This window comes from Wolffia australiana, chromosome 4, assembly GCF_029677425.1.
Source record: "Wolffia australiana isolate 7733 chromosome 4, ASM2967742v1".
In the NCBI taxonomy this organism is placed as follows: domain Eukaryota; kingdom Viridiplantae; phylum Streptophyta; class Magnoliopsida; order Alismatales; family Araceae; genus Wolffia; species Wolffia australiana.
The window spans coordinates 2246954-2253672 of NC_135838.1; positions in this window are offsets into that span (position 1 = coordinate 2246954).

Below are 6719 nucleotides of genomic sequence, written 5' to 3' on the forward strand. Positions count from 1 at the left end.
TCCTTCGTAAGGTTATCCTAAGTCCTAATTAGGACTCGAAGGGGGGCCTTGGATTGACTCGATCACTAGCGGATCAAGGAACCAAGTAAATCTTATGTTCGAGAGAAAGAAGGTGAGCGACAATCCAAGGAATTTTAAAAGTAATTTAGGCAAATTAAAAGTAGACAAGCTAATTCACCCCCCCTCTTAGCTTCCATCAAACTTGAATAATTTTCTGTAAGGCTCACAAGAAATGATAGTAAAATATTGAGTTCCAATCACAATGAAGAAAACTGGCACTGCAACATGGATGTATCTTTAACCTCAAGGGTATGAAATATCAAACTGAAAAATACTTAAGTATTAATAGGTTAGCAAGTCTCAAAGTTAGTCTAGAAAAGATGGCAAAAATGATGCAAAAAATTATAACTAATGCTAATATTTCCAAAGTACGAGATATTACTTTTTTAATGTGTTTTAGGAGCAATCATGCGCACATAGAATCTGTGTGAAAGTATGAAGAACTAAATGAGATGAACCAAGAATCTCCATACAACTCATGGAATGAAAAAGGGAGTAGAACAGAACAATAAGGATCCTCGACCTTTAAAATAGAACAAATCTAAATTTCAATGATGGACTCAGCAACCTAAATTGCCAAAAATGATATGGGAAATTTATCTATGCAAGTTATGCACAAAATGATGGACAATGTGTTAAGGAACTTGCAAACTGGGAGGAAATAAATGAATCCAATGGAAAAAAATATGGAGAAACTAGATATGAATAATATCAACTGAGCAGACTCCAGTAGTGACAACATAGCAGGTAGCATAAAGGATAAGGATATCAACTCAATATTAATCCATGTGATATAGCTTTCCAAGATTTGAACAGTCCACCTTTGATAGAAGAAAATAATGCGAAAATTCTTTTACTCACCAGTTGAGAAGGGAAACAGGTACCTCATCAAATGAATAGGAAGCATTAAGAAGGAAAGTTAGGAATAGAAGGACGAAACTTGGATGAAAGTAGTGCATAGATAAGCAAGTGGTGTACAGATAGGGAGTCCAAATTTGATGGATGGTAGGTTCTAGGGCTTCGATTTAAGGCTAAAAAACCCCTTTGTATGGAGCAGAAGTAGAATGATGGAGCACACCATCTTGACCCATCACAGGCATCGTCCGAGCCACTGTCGTCGTGGTCAACTGCCTGCCGATTCACGTCTAGTTGACCGGCACGCCAAGGCATCAAAGAAGACACCCGGATTCAAACAGCCCGGATGAATTACACTCGCTTTTTATCGTGTTTTGACTTCCTTCGTCTTCTTTGTTAGTCGCACTTTTGTTTTCTCAGTCTCGTCCAGTTTTCATCGAGTCGTGAAGCATCCGTCGTTTTGTCCGTTGTGTCTTTCTCGTTATGTTGGGAGGGGTCCTTAGTCATTTGGACCCCCCTCCCTTTCCCCTTCTTCTTCTGTTTATTTTCTCTTTTTTTTTTAATGGGGGGCCCATTATATAAGGGCCCATATTTTTGGACTACACCCCCTCCCCCTTAGGGACCCATTAGAGCCCATTAATTTCCCTACTTAAGGGAAGAGTGGCGCCTTGATCACTCAAACCAGGCATTATCAAGAGAATTGTGTTGTTGTTGTGTTTGCTTGGTCTCACCAGAACGAGGGAAAGAGAGGAGAGGGCGAGGAAAGAGAGGCACTAGGAGAAGAGGAAGTCTGGAAAAGGAGGGAACTTGAAGATTGTAAGGGGAAAAAATTTGTGCGGCAGACTGAAATCTCCGCTGCCAAGCACCTCTTCCCCCCCCCCAGCCTGTTCGACTCCCGTCTCCCGGCTCCGACCGAATGAATACGGATCTTGATAGATCCACCTTTGTCTCCACCTGCCGGGTCGACGCCGCACTAGTACTGCCTGGACGAACGCCTACGGCCTTGGATTGGGCACCGTACTCCCTCGCCGGGGAGTCATCAATGCACTACAGTCACCGAGTTCAATTTGCAGATGGGGTCACTTCTGTGGACGGGCTGTCATCCAATTGACCACCTAGTAGTGAACGTCGCTGAAATTTGTTGGCAGTCCGCGGTGGGACCCTCACGGGCATCCTCAATACGCCTGAATGGACCTCACCGGCAGGCCATTACTCATGTTTGCGGTGGATTGACCACTCGAGATATGCACTAATTTGAGTGGCCTTTGATTGCATGAACCGACTAACTGCCCACTCAGTGGCCAGATCTGCTCGCACCGCCAACCGAGCGGTGGATTGCCATGAGCTCCCCAAACCGGTGCTCCCTCGGTCACCAGGATCCTGGAACCGTCTGCACCCTGCGTGTCGACAGTGTCGTCATAGAGCAACAATAGATCTAATGCGGTGCTACTCGACCGTGTTGTGACCAGTCATCAGCCGTTCTTGACTGGAAGAAGTTGTGAGCTGCTTCGCACTTAAGCATTTGCACCGGCCGCTCCTAGCCACTGACAGCTTGGTGTTCGGTCAGTCCTCGACTAGCCCAGCATGCTCTCTATCCGTCGTCCTCCTTCCCCAGGCTCTACCTACCACTCCAGCATTTGGCCGTTGCCTGCAGTCGAGCAGTCTCTCTGCTCATCCCACTTAGCCACCAGTCCAGCCCTCGGCATCGACAAAGATTCTGCACAACGAGCATACCGCCGATGAGGTACGTCATCCTTCCACTGTTCCTTATATTATCCCTTGCAATATACTTTTGATCGACTCTACCGTGCTCGCGCTAGTTAGGTGAGAGAGAATAGAGAGATAACTATGATACTAGAGCATCTTAGCGGTACCGGGTCGAGCCCGTCCAGTACGTGCGAGCCCTACGAATTGATTCCGTTCGGCCCGTAAACGTCATCGTCCTTCCGACGAGGTTTGAGAGGCCACCGTCGCCTATACCTGGCAACCCATTCAGAGCACGGAGTTTGGCACTCTCCATCGAGTTGGGGCCTACAAGTAAGACACGTAGGACACATCACTTAATCATATTTACATTCCAGTTAGCGTTTGGATTTATCCGCCGAACGACATCGTTGACGCTGTCCGATATCACTATCTGAGTATGTGAGCATCGACTCAGTACCGATCGGACAATATCCTAGACAACGTCCGTCATCATATAAACTTATTCCAAAGCAACATCTAAATTGAAGCCAACCTGTTCCACCCTTAATTTTCCCCTTTGGAGATTATTCTGAAGCCATTAATGTTTTCGGCCTCTAGAAGTATCAATCCAATCATGTAACTCTTGAATCTCCACTTAAGCAAAATTATTTTATATTTTGATCAGCCATAAGTAGTTTTATTTTGTTATATTTGAGTAGATAAAACAATTTTATATTTGCTAAAACTTTAATTTTTTTGGGAATTTATTTTTTCCTTAAATATTTTTTTCCATATTATTTAATTTAATAAATCACCCAAAAAAAATCAAAATCAATTATATATATATATTAAGGAGAACATCGGGGTGGCAAACTGGTAGCTCTCCTCTCTTGTTGGAAGTGCAAGATCTAGGCTGAAATCCCAGCTCCTTCAACTCAATAAAATTATATATTTTAGTGAGTTCGACCTGATCTGATTCCTTTGGACCCAATCAGACCCGATCGACCCAAAGCTTACATAGATGGCCCAACTTAGTTATGTTTGAGCTGGTCAAACTGATCATATTATGTTCACCTGATCGTGACCCTTCCCACCCAAAGCGGATCTGGTTGGAACGGATCTTTGGATGTCACGTTGTGACCTCCAAAATCAGATCGGGTCTAACCTTATCTTAGGCCTCTTGACAACCACCCAACACACTCATCCATGCCCGATGCACACATGCACTGGGAGCCACTAGCAGTTGCTAATAGTTTGCACTAGTCTTGTGTGGTGGGTGCTATCAAATATTGATTCCAAATGAATCAATATTGTGTACATTGTGGCAAATGTATTCACTCCTTCACTTGCTCATTTGGAGATTATGATAAAGTCATCCACTTGGGCGACATCGAAAAGTATATATATATGCAATCAAGGTGTTCTTTGATCTCAACTTCCTTTGCTCCAACTCTCATTAAAGCTCTTATAGATATTTTCACCATAAGGACATTTTTCTTTGTTGAAGTACAAAATGAGAATGAACAAAGGGGGGGGGGGCAGCTCTGGCTTCATATGTGCCTAAAATGGATGGCCCTCCGCTTTTTGTATTTTACATTAAATATTTCATAAAAATATGATAGGTATCCACCAATGCCCAAATAATTTTATGCGTGTTACCCTCTATAATTATGTATGGTTCATCAATAAATTTAATGGTTTAGTTATAATTATTCTCCAAAAAGGGGAGAATATCTTCTAAGAGAAGATAGTGGGAGTAAAGTAGTTTTGGAAGAAGTTCCAAATCAAGACACAAATACTAGCTCATTAGATGAGCGCTCAGTTCATGAAATGTTCAGGCAAATACACAAGAGCAACGTAAGTTAGGAAGAGTAGTGAGACAACCTGATTGCTATATCGGACATATAGCATCTGGTGAAGTCGAGACACTACATCTTAAGGATGATGATCCTCTAACGTATGACGAGGCGGTTCGAGATTCTGATTCTCAGAGATGGCTAGAAGCGATGGATTCTGAAATCCAGTCTATGCACCAAAATCAAGTATGGTACTTGGTTGACCCTCCTAAAGGTATAGTACCTATCAGGTGTAAGTGGATCTTTGAGAAAAGGATCGGTGCAGATGGACAAGTTGACACATACAAGGCAAAACTTGTTGCAAAAGGTTATCGTCAAAGGCAAGGAGTTGACTATGACGAAACATTTTCACCATTTGCCATGATAAAGCCAATCAGAATTCTGCTCGCCATAACTGCACACCACAACTATGAAATCTGGCAAATGGATGTCAAGACCACTTTCCTCAATGGAAACCTTGAGGAAGAGGTGTATATGATACAACCCGAGGGTTATGAATCCAAGGAATTTCCAGATAAGGTGTGCAAGTTGCAAAGATCTATTTATGGATTAAAGCAAGCCTTGAGGAGCTGGAAGCTCAAATTTGATGAGGCTATCAGATCTTATGACTTCATTAAGAATGAAGATGAACCATGTGTATACAAGAAAACCAGTGTGAGTGCAATCACTTTTGTGATTTTATATGTGGATGATATTCTAGTCATTGGGAATGATGTAGGAATGTTGTCAACAGTAAAGGCGTGGTTATCCAAGAACTTCTCCATGAAAAATCTGGGAGAGACAACCTACGTATTGGGAATACATATCTATAGAGATAGATCAAGGAGGTTGCTAGGATTGTCCCAATCTATGTACATAGACACCACTGTCAAAAGGTTTGGCATGGAGAACTCTAAGAGAGGTCTCATATTGACGAGACATGGAGTTCAAATATCTAAGGAGCACTCACCTAAGACTCCTGAAGATAGAGCGATGATGTCTAAAGTTCCATATGCTTCGGCTATTAGCTCCATCATGTACGCGATGCTATGTACCAGGCCTGATGTTGCTTTTGCTCTAAGTGTTACGAGCAGATTTCAGGCAGACCTAGGAGAGGAACACTGGGTAGTAGTGAAATGCATCCTTAAGTACTTGAGAAGGACTAAGGATTTATTTCTGATTTATGGAGGAGTGGAGTTAAAACTCCAGGGTTACACTAACTCCAGTTTCCAGTCGAATCCAGATGATAGTAGATCTACATCTAGATTCCTATTTACACTAAACGGAGGTGCGATATCTTGGAAGAGTTCCAAGTAGAGTACTACCGCAGAGTCGACGATGGAAGCTGAATACATAGCAGCAGTCGAGGCTACCATGGAAGCAGTTTGGTTGAAGAAATTCATCACAGAACTTGGCGTTGTTCCTTCCATCTCAAAACCTATTCCGTTGTTGTGCGACAACAATGGTGCCATAGCACAAGCGAAAGAGCCAGTGTCTCATAAGAAGTCAAAACACATTCTGAGGCGATTTCACTTGATTAGGGAGATCATTGCACGAGGAGATATTGTGATGGAAAGGGTTCCATCAACCGACAACATAGCAAACCCACTAACTAAGCCACTAGCTAATGAAGTTTTTGAGTGTCACTGTCAAACAATGGGATTGTTGAACAAGGGTGATTGGCTTTGGTCCTAGTGGGAGATTGATGGATATTATGTGTCAGTCATGCCAATCACACTACCATGTTTATTTAAGTCCATTGAATAAAATATTTACGTTCATTATTATTCCGTGTGATGTTTATAATGAAGTCCATGAATACGTGCAATGACTTAGTGAATTATGATGAGATCATAATACAGCGAACACTGATCTTTAAACATGTATTCTAAATATTCCTATTCGAGGATAGTTGAGACGGACATCAAATTATTCGGATAGAATAGTACTATTTGCTCCTACTTATTCGATAAGTATAGCTGATCCTGTGGCTATTAGTGTGGCAACACTAAGGACAGATAGTGAACGCTCTTTGGAGAAAGAGTTCACAGAATTGATCCGTATGAATCCCTAAATGGTATTATACCTAAATGTCAATCAAGTTGATTCAAGTTACGGTTGTATAAGTGATCCACTCACCTGAGACGCTAAGGACAACTCGTGAGTGGACAACTACATTTTGACTATAACTATGAGGCTCTAATCATGGGACTCAAATAAGTTATAGATTGGATGTAGTAAGAAGCTTACGGAGATGATTCAGTGGTCAAGATGGGATCATCC